We start from the raw sequence: 15,323 nt of genomic DNA on the forward strand, positions 1-15,323 counted from the left end.
GGAGCTCTAACCACCAAATCATGAGATGTAGCTGACCTTCCCTCTTCTTCTAGAGAGAGAACCCCAGCATCGGGCAGATACACAGTTTGTGGCTGTTGCTATAAAAAGGGTAGGGCCCAAACCACAGGCAACTAAATGAAAAAAAAAAAAAAGACACAATGAACTTCATCCGAATTTAAAACTTGTGTGCATCAAAGGACAGCATCTTCCAAGTGAAAACGGAAGCCACAGAATGTGCGGACATATTTGCAAAACAACTATCTGAAAGGGGCTGCTAGCCAGAATACATAAACAACTCCTAAAACTCAACAACAGCCAAACCCAATTTAAAAATGGGCAAAAGAGTTGCACAGACCTTTCTCCAAAGGATATATACAAATGGCCAATACAGAGCTTAGGAAATAAACAGCGGAGGAAACGGAACTCCAGTCCTGTCCTCATGCCAAGCCTGCTGTATCCACTTCACTCCTCGATCCCCTGCCCCTCCCGGAAGAGAGAATGGTCTAAATTAATGGCTGGACCCTGTCCCCCGCCGACAAAGGTCGCTGTGCTCTTACGCGTGTGACCCTTGGCTCCAGCGCCCTCTCCACACTCCAGTCCCAAGGGGTAGAATTGGGAGGCTCAGCAAAGTGCTTTTGCTTGGGTCAAATCCAGCCTCCTCTCTTCTACTTTCTTTCTCTTGTCCTCCGGAAATATATCTGGCAGGTAAGTTAAGATGCAGCCGACTTGTATAGACCTGATCCGTCTCGCCTCCCTCTCTATGTACATCAGTGTGCTTGAAAGACCTGGCCCCATGGATCAGGCTGGGGACAGGGAGGAGGAACAAAAACACCCCCTTGCAGCCTTTTCCCAGTGCTGCCTTCAGGTGTGGAGCGCTGACAAAGCTGCAGGTAGGCTGTTTTTCAGATTTCTACCCCAGCTTTGCCCCCTATGTATAGAATGCCCCAGGATTCCTGCAGGTGAATTGAAAAAAACTGATTGCTGATTCTCCTGGACTCTGACCACGATACCAACAAAAGCAGCAAATCCTCACCTTAATCTCCATTAAATAGCCAACTGAAGAACTCTCCAGAAAGTGTGCAGAGAGGGGCCCCTTTAAGAAGCTTAAACATGAGAACCACATATTTCAAATGATAACCCAAGTTGGAATCATCAACGGGCTCAATTAGTCATTCGGCAAAAACGACCCTTCCATTTCATGATCTTTAAAAAAAAAAAAAAAAAAGTTCTAACTTGGCTTATCTCATTCCTTTCTTTTCTTCAATTGAAAGCACAAAGGCTTTAAAATTGGGCTAAAGGGGTTATTTAAATCCCTAAACTGTTGCAACTCTGAAATTTCTGACCTGACCCAAAAGTTTTAAAACATTTTTTTTTCCCCTTTCATTCCTCAACTTTGAATGCCCTTTCTCAGAGAGTAACTCCGGCTCTGACTATAATCACATTTAAGAGGCTATATTTTCACACATTGTTCTAATTCAGAGCATTACCTGAGGGACTTTGTTTAGTCATATTAGAGGCTTTTTCACAGCTCTAATTCCCCAGTTAATATCCCCAGGTATAATTCACAAGGGTGGCATTTAAGTTCCTCTTAAGGGATTTTTTTTTCTTCCTTTCTTTCTCATGCTTCCTATGTCCTTGATCCACATAAAAGGATATAATCTCCCTTGTTGCTTATATCATCTGTCTGCGAGGACAGATGTTTCATAACGGGGCTGTTTCTTCCATGGCAAATCTATACACTTGTAATTCTATTGGACCAGACATTTAGGGGGATTCAGATGTGTCCCCTTCGTTGTTTCCGCTCTGGTTTCCCCAGCACTGATGACAGGTTTGTAAGTCATATTAACTGTCTTTTGTAGCAAATTGCATCTTGTAATCACCACAGTGTTCGTCTCGGGCCAGGGCAGTTATCAGCTGAAGCAAATAAAGGGTTTGGCGACTCTGCTATCTGTTTCCTTTCAGAATGCCAGAAGTCCTCTATAAACACGAGTGCGCAGAATGGGAGGTCATCTTTTGAAAGCTATAATAAAACATGATTGTAACAGAACATGTGACAGGCTGCTTAGCAGAGCTGCCTCCTGACAGCGGCTCAGCTGGAGCAGGTTGCAGGGAAGTGGGGTGGGAGAAGGAGAGGGTGTGGGAGGAACAAAAGCACCGGGAATTCTGTTTGCTGGATGTCGTGTCCATCGGCACCATAATTCATGCTAAGAGAGATCTGCCTTTGAGGAGACAGAAAAATAGGCAGAGTCTGTGCCCCGCCAACTTGTGTGACGGGTCCTATAAGAGATATGAGAAAAATGAGACGAGAGGACCCATGAATGGAACCCCCAGCCTCCTCCCCCGACTACTTTCAATGCCCCAGCAATGATGCCTGGATTCTCTCTGTGGTTACTCAGGTGTTTGGGCAAGACGATGATATGACAACATCTTGCATACATTTACTACATGCTGTGGCTTATGTTCAATATTGCACTTGTGTATCTATTCAATGTGATTGGCTGACACTGAGTAGCGCTTATTAAACTTCCTCTGCATGCTAGGTACTGTTCTAGCTGTCTATGAGTGTTAACTTATTTGATGCTTGCAGCCCTACAAGCTAGGTGCTCATTTCTGCATTTGAAAAACGCTGACGTGAGAGACCTGTATTGTCAAAGCACCCGTTCAAGATAACCTAGCTAGGGGGTGAGCCACTGGGATTTGAACCTGTGCAGTCTGTCTCCACAGTCCCAGCCCTTACACACTCTGCTATGCTGCCACTGAATAGTGTTACTGCCCCCTGTTAATGTGTGTGCCCCCCACCCCAAATTCCTTTGTTGAAATTCTAGCGCCCCACGTGATAGTATTTGGAGGGAGGGCCTTTGGGAAATGAGTCGATTATCAGGGCAGAGACCTTATAAAAGAGACCCCAGAGAGCTCCCCTATCCCTTCCACCATGTGAGGACACAGTGAGATGAGACACCATCTATGAACCAGAAAGTGGGCTCTCGCTAGCCACAGAATCTGCCAGCACCTTGATCTTGGACTTCCAGCCTCCTAAACTGTGAGAGATGAATTGCTATTGTTTTGAAGCTGCTCAGTCTGTGGGGTTTTTGTTATAGCAGCTTGAGCTGAGATGAGAGGATGCTATGATGAGCACCGTTTACCCAGGAGAAAGCTGGGTCTCTGCATATAATACAAGGCTGGGCTCCCCCACTGGCTTGGGAAGGGAAGCCCCTAACCACTAGGCTCTCCTGCTGTCTAGTCATTGCCTGAGCTTCTTAGGCATGTTGTTAGTGTGTGTGTGTGTGTGTGTGTGTGTGTGTGTGTGTGTGTGTGTGTGTGTGTAAAGCTTCCATTATACTGAGATAAGCAGGGGATTCCAAGGTGAGCAGTGTATGTTTCCAGGGCACTTTAACTTACAAGCAAGAAGCAGTGTAGGGTTGGGAACTATTTGGGGAGGGAGCTTCATTAGCTTGCAGTCCCTGGAATCCACATTCAGTCTCTAGAAGATGCTACTATTACAGCTTAGGCCCCATTTTTACAAATGCACACAGCATGAGTGAACCCCTGGTCGACTGAAAATTTTAAATGGATTCAACAAATGAAGATTTGCTTTATTTTAACCCTGTAAAACAGCAAGAACAGTGCAGTTATCAATAATCATGTGCTGTGCAATCATTGGAAGCATGCTTTGATGTGGACACTGGGTTGAAAGTGTAAAATTATTCAATACAAGGCCACGTTAATGCCAAATGTCCATGTCAGATTATTTGGAGCAGAATACATAAAGATCTCTTAGGATTCAATGATCCTAATGGTCAGACTCAATAATAAAAACACAAGTACCCCAGTTTTACAAATGGATAAAGGAATTGAGTAGGTGTGTATCCAAAAAAGATACATAAACGGTCAATGAGCACTTGAGAAATGCTCAGTGCCATTAGTCATTCGGGAAATGAAATGAAAACCACGATGACACGGCACTTCACACTCACTAGAATGGCTATAGGCAAAAAGACAATAGTAAGTGTTGGCGAGGATGTGGAGATACTGAAACCCACATACACTGCGGGTAGGAATGTATCATCGTGTGGCCACTTGGGAAACCAGTTGGGCAGTTCTCCAAAATGTTCATCACAGAGGTCCTGTGTGACTTCACATTCCACTCCTAAGTATGTATCCAAGAGAGATGGAAGTGTGTCCACAGAAACACGCGCACAGGAATGTTCACACAATCATCGTTCATCACCGTGGAAAAGCAGAAACAACCCAGATGTCTATCAACCAAGAAACGAACAAACAAAATGTGGTGCATTCCTAGAAATGGAATACTATTTGGCCACAAAAAAAAAGGAATGACATTCCGATACATGTTATAGCATGGGAATCTCTAAAACCCTGTGCTAAGTGAAATAAGCCAGACGCAAAAGACCATGTACTGTATTATTCGGTGTGTATGAAATATCCACATTGGGCAAGTCAATAGTGACATAAAGTAGAATGGTGGTTGCTTAGGACTAGGGGGTGGACTAGGATAGGATGGGGTGGGGAGTGACTCGTAATGAGCTCGAGGTTTCATTATGGGGTAATGGAAAAACTCTAAATTTAGACTGGGCTGAAGTTTGCCCAATTCTGGGACTATAATAAAACTATTGAAATGTGCACTTTAAATGGGTGGATTTCATAGCACTTGAATACTATATGGTATGTAAATCTCAATAAAGATTTTTTTTAAAAAACAGTACTAAGGTTCGCATGTGTGGATCCCTGGAGTTGTGCAGTGCCCAACATGAACACAAGTACTTAGTGGTCCTAGCCTTTTGATGTTGGCCCAGTTTAAAAAATGAATTAGTTCCGACAATGAGAAAACAGGGAAGTTTCACCTCAGGATCCTAGATATTGGGCTTTCCTTGGAACATCAGGAGATCTGGGCCACGGGTCCTTCATCCTTTTTTTTTTCTTTTACTTTTATTAGTGTTTATTTGATGTTGAATTTACTCCCGGGCCATAAGTTTTTGTTTCTTCAGTTTCTTCTGGGAGATCTTTTTCTTCTGTGCAACCTCCTCTTCTGGTTTAGGAACAGTTTGTTCCTTTTCAGTTAGGATCATCTCAGTGTGGCAGGGAGAGCTCATGTAGGGGTTGATCCGTCCGTGAGCTCTGTAAGTTCTGCACCGCATCTTGGGAGCTTTATTTACTTGGATGTGCTCTATGACTAGAGAGTCTACATCTAAACCCTTAAGTTCAGCATTACTCTCTGCATTTTTAAGCATGTGCAGTAAAAATTCTGCACTCTTTTTGGGCCACCGACCCTGCGTCCAACCCCACTGTTTGGCCTGGGCACACCTCCCACCTCCATCATTGTAACAACGGAAGGGCACACATTGTTTTTGTAATGTGACATCCTTTAGATACCTGGTGGCTTTTCGGATATGCATACCCTTGATGGCCTGGCAGTTTCACGAGTGTTCTTAAAATGAACCCGTAGATTCGAACCTCTCGATTTACATGATTTTGTGGGGTTCTCTGGGTCAAAAGAATAGCGCACCATTTTGAGGGGTTACCTCAGGCCGCTTTCGGGAAGAGAGCAGTCCTTCATCCTTACATGTCAACAATCTTCTACAGCTGAGTAGTCTATTCACCAGGAGCATTTACTGTCCAATTTGCCACACTCCCCACCACTCCCTCTTGTGCCCCTAAACTAAGATTAAAATAAAAACTCAGCTGCCATTTGTAATCACAGCATGGCTGTGCTCTGGTGAATCCTGAGCTCCGTGCTGCCTCCTTCATTTATCAGGCACCAAAATCTTTTTATGTGCTGACCACACCTTCCTGGGAACTTTATCCTCTCACTGGACACAGGCTTTTTGCCTCTCTCGGTTCTTGATAAGGTCCTGTTACTCCTTATGAATTGCTTCTCCACTTCAATAGGATGAAGACACAGGCCAGGAATACCGATCAACTCAAGTGTCCTCAAACAGTTTTATGTTCCCCGGGGAGTTAATAAATATTCAGCCCAAGTTGCAACACTAGGAGGAGGGAATCCAGAGTCTTCCAGTGCCCAAGGCTGGCCCTGAAAATCAAAGTCAACTAAAGCAGTGGGATCCCAGGAAATACCCAGGCCATGGGAGACGAATGCCCCAATCATGTCCTCTAAATGTCCATCATTCACGAACTGCCTTCCCAAAGTTGTCCTATCTGTGGTCCTTCTCTAAAACCTGACATATGCTCACACCACCTGCCTTTTTATGTGCTAACCAATTACTCTTACTACACGTCCCAGTGCTACAGAGTGGTATGCCTTTGTCGAATAAAGAAAAAGAAAATGTTACTTCTGAACAACTGCACTGTTTTAATTCAAGTACACAAAATTAAAAAGCAATGAAAAGGGAGCTCTTCTATTACTACGACTATAAATCGAGAAAACAGGATTGGGATCATAAAGAGAAGGTAACTATAGAAATAAAAACGACCCCAACAAAACGATGTGCGTCAATTCCAGCTAGATTGCATCGCCAGCCGGAGCCCCAATTCTCCCTTTATGACCAGGAAGGCTGTAAAATTTCACTAAAGGTAAACTGTTACCAAACTGAAGAGTTCCTCTTCAGGTAATCAGGGGGCTCGTAAGAAAAATGAAAGTCTGATCATTTCCTTGCTCTGTGAGTCTATTTTAATCCATTCTTTTAGTGTCTAAACTCATTGCAATGACCCCTGGGAAGGTCACGCTGCATAAGGAGCAGCACATCCTAGGGACGATGTAAGGATTCAGCGGAGCAAAGCCAGGACACCTGTGGGGAGATGGCCCATACTTTCTACCCACAATCTCACGCTCGCTACGCCCAGGAAGAGGACAGCTAGTCATCTACTTGCCTTGGTGAGTGAGTAACCTGGAATCGCAACATTAACTTCCAGGGCGAATTTGTCAGCAAGAGCATCGGCCCACAAGCCTGTTTTAGCGGCTTAGAGTTATCTGTGTGCATGCGCGCGTGCATGCTCGCGCACACTCGCATGCATGCGCGCACACACAATCTTATTCGGGGGACTACGAGCTTCAGGGCCAGACAGATGCACAGATGCCTCGCTTAATAGCTAAGCCTCGGTTTCCCATACGTAAAGTCGGAATAAAAATAGTCATCATTTGAGGATGATAGCAATTAATATGCATGCAACACCCAGCTTCCTGCCCAGCACCCCACAGGAGCCTTGTAACCAGTAGCTATTATTCTCCTAACTTTCCAATTTTGAAATATTTCAAAGCGAAGTGAAGGAAAGAACAGAAAGAAAGGAAGCTGGTGAGATGCATTCAACATACAGACTCAGTGACTCTTTCCACCCTGTGATGGGGGGCAGGTGGCAAAACTCTGTATCTCCAAATTCACGAACATGAAACAGTATAAAAGTGTTCAATTTTATAACTAAGAACCATATAATTCAGTAACAGGGTGGTTATAAATTCACCCAACACATAGTAGGTGCACAGAGAATTTGTGAAGGGACAGAGTGGGGCTCTGTGAATTCTAAACTCTCTTTACCGTCCTCAAACCCCCCAGATTTCTGAGTCATCAGTGTCAGAAAGAGATGAGAGGAGCTGATACAAATCATGATGGAGAACAATAGCAACAGCTAATGCATTTCATCACGCGCATGCTCTGAGGCCAGACACTTTGGTAAACGCGTCCCATCAATGATCTCATTTAAGCCTCATAACAACCCATGGGATACGTTTGTGTGGCGGCGACTGGTATGTCTCATTGATCACCATGTGCTCTCAGCCTATGGACATGGACATGGTGGGACTGCAGTCCCTGACCCTCTGAGGTTTGGTGGCGCTCTACAGCCTATGCTGACCAATGAGTAGTGAGTAGGATTGACGCGTGGTGCTCCTTGGCCGAGCATTCATGTTAGCATTATGCCCTTCAGAAGACTCTTCAAATATATATATATATATATATATATATATATATATATATATATATATATATACACACATATATATATGTATATATATATTTTTTTAATTACAGTTGACATTCAATATTATTTTATATTAGTTTCAGGTATACAGCATAGTGGCTAGACATTTATATAATTTATGCCATGATCCCCCCCCCCATCTAGCACCCACCTGGCACTATACATAGTTGTTGTAACATTATTGACTGTATTCCCTATGCTGTACTTTACATCCCTGGGACTGTTTTGTAACTACCAATTTGTAGTTCTTAATCCCTTCACCTTTTTCATCCGTCCCCCAACCCCCCCTTCCAGAAGGCTCTTCTTCCTCTGCTAAGGTGACTGGTGATAATTAGATGGTGACTTCTCCATAAGGCTGAGTCCTAGCGTGCATCCGACACGGAGCACAGTCCATGGAGGTGATGAATGCTACATCTTTGTTATTTGAAGTTCCTGAACTATGACACTGACTGTGAACAGAGCTTACCATGTTTAGCACACGGTTATATTCACCTGATTCCTACCGATGCCAAAGCCAAGTTCAGAGAGGTTGAGTAAATTTCCAAGGTAAAGAAAAATGATTAAGTGGTGGGGCCAACATTTGGACTCATGCAGTCTGACTCGTTTCTTTCATCTTAATCATGACACAAAGCTAAATGTGCGCATGCATGACCCATTGTGCCACCCGTCATTTCTCATTCCTTAGAGTTGTGCGATTCTTGCTGTAAAAAGGCACCCATCAAGATGGCATACATGTCCCTGCATCATGAAACAAATGCTCTCACTAAATCTAACATAACCAACCCAAGACCCTTTGGGGACAGTCAGAGGAAGTTGTGGAAGTTTACACCTGCAGATACAACCCCTCCCCATTTTCTAGAAAGATTCCTAGTATGCATGTAAACATCCTCTGAATTCAGAGATGAAGAGGCCTCCAGCTAGGCACAATAAAGCCAATTTAGCTTCTAAAACGGAGTGCTGCTTTGTAAAATAATCCTGTAGAACTCTCCACTAAATGAGTTACAAACTAGTTGCATGGGGCGTTCATTGAATTTCCTGTGAAAGCTGCAAAGGACAATTGTCTCTGAACCAGGCACATCAAATATAGGCCTGCTACTGTGTAAAAGCTTGGAATTCTACACCACCTACACACACAAAGAAAATTAGCTTTTGATTGAAAGGAAGCACTATTGAAAAACTCCAGGGGAGAAAGGAGAAACAACACAAGTGAATGACACCTACAGGCAAATCTAATGGTGGAGGCCATTTGGCTAAGGACTTTCTTAGTCTGAAAGGAAGAGAAAAGTACAGTTTCTGAAGACCATGAAAGATAATCGAACCAAATCAAAGGAAAAGTAGTCACTCTTGAAATGCTAAACAAGGAGAGTTTAAATACACTACGTAGACATAAAATAAAAGTTCTCCGTACTCCATTCTGAGTATTTGATGCTGGAAAAAAATGGCAACACACACTCAATGCTTTCATTCTTCTCTTGATTGTCATTATTCTACTGGTCTCCTCTCTTTTCGTTTTTTAAAGTTTATGTATTTATTTATATATTATATATTTATTTATTTATAAAGATTTTATTAAGGAAATTGGGGGAGGGAACAGCATTGGGGAATCGGGGAAGGGGAACAAAGTTGCTGTCCTTTTGTTTTTCAGTCTAGTCGTGGAGGACATCGCTTCACTGGCCCATGTTGGTATTATCATTGCATTCTTCCCAGGTGAGGCAGTCGGTTGCCGGCCATTGGATGGCTACTCACGGTGGCTCATGGCAGCTCATGCCAGCTGCCGGCTGCTCACGCTGGCTGCCGGCCACTCATGGTAGCTCAGGGCAGCCCACTGCAGCCCCACTGCAGCCTACACCATTGCTGGCGACTCACAGCAGCCCAGCTCCAGGTCGAGCTGTTGTTCACCATCTTAGCTGTAGAGGGCGCAGTGCCACTGGCCTTCATGTGGGATCCGAACTGAGGCCCTGCTACTCAGAGCTGGTGTCCCAAGCCAACTCTTAACCAACGCGCCACTCAGCCGGTCCCTTTAAACTTTATTTTTAAGATTCCCAACCAAGACTTAGAGCTACTTCTTCGTCTTTCAAACACTTAGAAGGGGATGAATTGTAACCTCGGACATTACTGATATTTTTATCAAGGTCATGATGTGCCTACAGGTAGAGTTCTATCATTTTTGCCAAATACTAACAAAGTGTGTTTTCTGGTGGTGATATTCCAACTGGGTGCTATGGTTATGCTGAAGGGGTACTGCCAATATTTGGGATGATTTTTTTTAATGTAAATGGAATGATAAAATTAGCAACACACTATTTCATTACTATCAGTGTAGTAACCAGTTCAGACAAGGATTCTCCGTAGGTGAAACGCTGATGAAAAAGAAGGTATTTACGTAGTCTCAAAGTTTAGGCCCACAGATTACTTTCTAAGTACTGGACTGGTTTATACTGGGGGGAAACCTCAGGTACACAGTGACCAACTTGACTGTCATCACCAATGGGATGAATTGACAAGAAATGCCTCCAGGTAAGACGCAGTGGGATACGGTTAACATTACCTTCATGGTACTCTTGACAGAGTGACGAAGCTGAATCTAATCATGGGGAAATATTCAAATAAATCCTGATTTTGAAACAGTCTACAGGGATTTTGTCTAGATGGTTCAAAAATGTTAATATTATAAAAGACTGAAAAACAAATGGTAAGGGGCCTTTCCCAGATCAAAGGTGAAAAAGAAATAAGATAAATGTAGTGCATATCCCTTAGCTGTATCCTGCATTAAAATAAGAATTGTATTGTGGTTATGTAAGAAAATATCATGTTTTTAAGAGATGCATGATGTGGTCTTTAGGCATGAGGTGTTCATGGTACAATTTTCAAATATGTAGGGGAGAGTAGAAAGGGGTGGACAATGTCGCAACATATTAACAGTTGGTGAATCTAGGTGAAAGGTTTATGAGTCTTCACACTGTACTTCAAGTTTTTTCTACAGGTGTGCATTAAAGAAATTTGGAGAGAAGAGACATTCTTTCCTTAAAACAATCATTTTTTTTACATTAAAAACCTATACTTTTAGTAGACTTCTACTTTTAATTGTCTGTCATACGTCTAGCTTCTTCTAGTATTAAGATTCCTTAAAGAAACCCTCTCCCCTTTACCTCCAAGCAGTTCATACGGCTATGGTGGCATTTATCTAAAACCTTGCTTCTTGGGATGTGAGCGCAACTGATGCCTGGCCAGCACTTATTCTGAACCACTGAAATAAGGTTCTCTTTCACCGGACTCCTGAGCTGGTAGGATGGAAGGTTGCACCTGGTGGTCACCATCTTGCCATGTCAAGGGAACAGCTTGAGAATACAGCCAACACAGAGGAATGTGTAACTGGGAGGAAGGATTCCTGGCAGCGTCATCTGAGCATCTTTTTTTTTTTTTCATTTCAAACGTAAGCTTTAATTAACACTTTTTTTTTTAAGATTTTTATTGGGGAATTGGGGGGATTGGAACAGTGCTGGGGAATTGGGGGAAGGGGAACAGACAAGCTGCTGTTGTTTTGTTCTTCAGTCTAGTTGTGGAGGATGTGGCTTCACTGGCCCAAGTTGGCACCATCATTGCGCTCTTCCCGGGTGAGGCAGATCAGTCGCCGGCTTCTAGACGGCCACTCACTGCGGCTGCTGGCCACTCACGCTGGCTGCTGGCTACACACGGTAGCCCATGGCAACCCACTGCCACAGGGGCTGCAGCCTACGCCGTCGCCGGCGACTCACGGCAGCCCAGCTCCAGGTTGAGCTGTTGTTCACCATCTTAGCTGTAGAGGGCAGTGTCACTGGCCCTCATATGTGGGATCCGAACCGGGGCCCTCTGGCGTCCCAAGCCAGTTCTCAACCATCATGCCACTCGACCGACCCCATCTGAGCATCTTGATTCAGCTTTGCTCCAAACCTTTTCTCTATCTTGATGTTTCAGTCACATGGGCCAGACTTTCTTTGTTCTTAAGCCAGTTCAAGGTGAGCATATGTCACCACCAAAAACATCTCTGCAAAAAAGAAGGACTAAGAGAAATCACAGATGTGTGACACACAAAATTGTGACACTGGCGATCACTCCTGGGCTTACGTGTGCCGTGAGTTTAACTCACTTTGTGGGTATATCAGGAATAAAGGGTTCTTCAGCTCTCTCTGCATAATAAACAATACCCTGAAAATGCAAGGTGGGCTATTCAAGGAAATTGTTGGTTTTCACACCTGCTTTTCTGAGTGAACTGGGATTTTTTTGGATACGGTAGGCTGAATACACATACAGCTACCTACAGCTGCTGTCTATACCACCTGCCTTTAAATGTCTAAATTTATGGTAACAGTTCTCACTGTTTCTGACAGTGGATGTAACAGCAAATGTTACAAACTCCAAGTTAAATATAAACATTTACTATTAAGCACAGCTAATACTTGCTTTATGTATTGCAGCATATCATTTCACTTGTTGGGAAAAATATATCCCACTGTTTTAAAAGTGAAAATCCATTGTTTAAAGGTATCTGTAGACACTTTAATTACAAGAGAGTTATATACAACTTCCATTACATAAACCTGCCATACTCACACTTATGTGACAGAACGTCCCTGAATTTCTCAATTTTAATGCACAGCCATCTACCCAAACTGCCCTGAGCATCAGAGGAAAAATTAAAAAATCTAAATCAGCTTCGCAGTGGTGGCCAGCGAGGGTGCCTCCGTTTTCGCTCCCTTTGAATGGCAGCAAGCAGATGCAGGAGCCTGGCTTTATCTCTGGGTATCACCCTTATTGGCTGCATTATTCTTGAGCAGAAAAAGGTGTGTCTCTGCTCTACCCAGGGCTCCAACACGGTGCTACCGAAGGAATGGAGGCGCCCCACGCAGACCATCCCAGTGAATTAAACCGAGCTCAGAGTCACGAAGGCAAGAGCCTCCCCCAGACATGTCAAGCTGAAAAATGGGACTTGAAACGTTTCTTTTGAGTGTGACATGGGGGCTACGATTCTATTCAAAAGGGACGGGGAACACAAGTCACCCTTAGAATTGAAATGAAATGGAGGCCAAAGTCAGCGCCCAGCAAGGCAGCAAAGATTCCAAAGTTTCTGGGAGCGTGAAGGCGCTCTTCACACAGTCCACACGTATAATTAAAATGCACAATGACTGTGCTTCCCAAGTATCTCTTACTTCACACACGTCTTCTGTAAGACAGGACAGATGATAACTGTCTATTAGGAAAAGTACCCCAGCGGACAATAGGATTCCTGGGGTGGCGGTGGAATGGTTTTCCCTCTGCAGAAAAACGTCTCGGATTAAGGCTCTGACCATCATGTATAATTGAAGCATACGAAAGAGCCTGCTTTTGTGAGAAGTGGCACCTACAGCCTTGAGCAGGTGTCTCTGCTCGGCAAACCCATTTGCTTGCTCTTTCAGTTGAGCCTAAGAACTTGATTCACTTTATCCATGGGGCAAAGGGAGGTTGTCACTGATTTTCAACACAGTGCATAATCTTTGCCTCCAGAAGGAAGAAAATGACAAAGCGTCCTCATCTGATGTTGAAACTATAGCCCAGTGCGGGGGACCTGCTGGAGGCCGCAGGCAAAATCATGCTGGTTCAGCCCAGCCCCTCAGTGATGGGGACTGGCCCAGCCAAGGTGGGTGAGCAGTCACGCCTTCCATTCCAGCGGACGGTGGAAGCAACCGGGGGATGTTTGGGAGAAGATGCATTTTCAAAGGAAACACAGCACAAGAAGCATTCCTGCTGCCCTCACGTTCCATCTCACTAGATCAAAATAATGACTGTGTGATTGGATGAGGCTCAGAAGGCCATCTTTGGCAGGACCTACAATTGTATCTCACAAGACTGCTGTTAGGGTCTACTGAGGAAATTAATGGGATTACACTGGGTACCATGCCTGCCACATACCAGGAACAGGGTACATTGGGGGACTCGGACTTGGTTAGGTTTCCTTCTAAATGGTCTTTTAGCATTTGTGATTGATTGATTGATTTTTAAAAGAGCTCTAGACTCAGGAATCACAATTAAAAAAAATGATTGTTTTTATTTTATATGTTTTAACTTTGTAGGTTTCTCATCAACCGAACCCGACTGACAATGATACAATCGCCTTTCTTCACAAACAAGTGCAGCCAAACTCATTAGCCTTTAACATTTTCCAATCCTATTATTTGTAGATTCTCCTACTTTTCAATGAGTAAATAAAACAAGCTGGGGATGAAACATTTATTTTGGCATCACACCAACCTAATTAAACTGCAGCTTCATTAGGCTGCAGCCGGCTGCTGAAAAATAATGTAATTGACCTATTAAAAGTTACTACTTCGGTTCAGTTTTCTAATCTAGGAGAAATTACACTGTGATTTAAAGTGCCTAGTTACCTTGACAAAACCAGCCAGAGAGCAAAAACTAAGAGTTACAGAGAATGGAGAGAATCCAATTACAAAGGAGACCAGTAACTATTGTAGATGCTCTCCAATCACGATTACTTGGAGGGAAGAAATACAATGTGAAATGGAAGCTAATAAGGGTCTAGCCATTTCCTCCTTGGACTGAATGTTGTTCATACATGGGGACTAGTGTGAGACATTCTCCCAAAACTTAGCAGTGAGGTGGTAGAAGGAGCGAATGTTTGTTCTTTGTCCAGTATCATTTCACGTGTTTGGTATCAGCAGGCCAATTGCTGTAGGAATCCACCTGTTTCCTAGGCCCAGACCACAAGTCCGGGTGAGAGTAACTCCTGGTCCTGAGGTTGTGCCTATGCTCCAAGCTGGCCAATCAGAGCATGGCATATCCCTGACCACAGTGATGGATTCGTTCTGGGACCAATCAGAACTACTTCTGGGCTGTCTTCTGGAGTAATAGAAGAGGAGACCTTTACTGTCCAGCTGGTGCTCTGAGTGGAGAATACCTGTGTCTTTTGGTAGCCACCTGCCATCTTGTGGTAAGAACCCATCTGAGAATTCAGTCAATTTCAAAGGGAGAGGCTGGCTAGGGATGGGAGGGAGAGAGAGAGAGTAAGAACAACGGAATAGCCCTTCCTGTGTCATATTTTTACCAATATCCCTTCGGGCTTAGAACCCTTGCTCTGGGTCTAGGCCATCTGAGTTTCTGGATGAGTTCCTCAAGCTCCCTTCACGAGAGGCCCTTCTTAAGACCACACATGTTCTAGGATGTTATAAAGCTTAGCATTGGCTGGTTCTTAGGAAACAATCACATGCATAAACACAGAATTGCATGGTGCTGGAGGCGCATTTGAGAGGTGACCTAATTTCACACAGGACTGACGAAATCAGGGAAGGTCTCTCTGAAGCGGTGACCTTGAGGTGGGAATATGAAGAATGAGACATGACCAA

At 43.9% G+C, this 15,323-nt stretch overlaps 1 protein-coding gene and 1 pseudogene across 1 annotated transcript in view; both read right to left on the reverse strand.

The window, feature by feature from the left end:
* The window catches only part of LOC109375391 (uncharacterized), a gene marked incomplete at its 5' end in the record, with an annotated part of 247,332 nt that overhangs the window by 148,271 nt on the left and 83,738 nt on the right, over positions 1-15,323 (reverse strand). The gene's annotated exons all lie outside the window — the stretch shown is intronic.
* Positions 4,974-5,527, reverse strand: LOC109375390 (60S ribosomal protein L17 pseudogene; annotated as a pseudogene).

This window comes from Hipposideros armiger, unplaced genomic scaffold, assembly GCF_001890085.2.
Source record: "Hipposideros armiger isolate ML-2016 unplaced genomic scaffold, ASM189008v1 scaffold_941, whole genome shotgun sequence".
Lineage (NCBI taxonomy): Eukaryota > Metazoa > Chordata > Mammalia > Chiroptera > Hipposideridae > Hipposideros > Hipposideros armiger.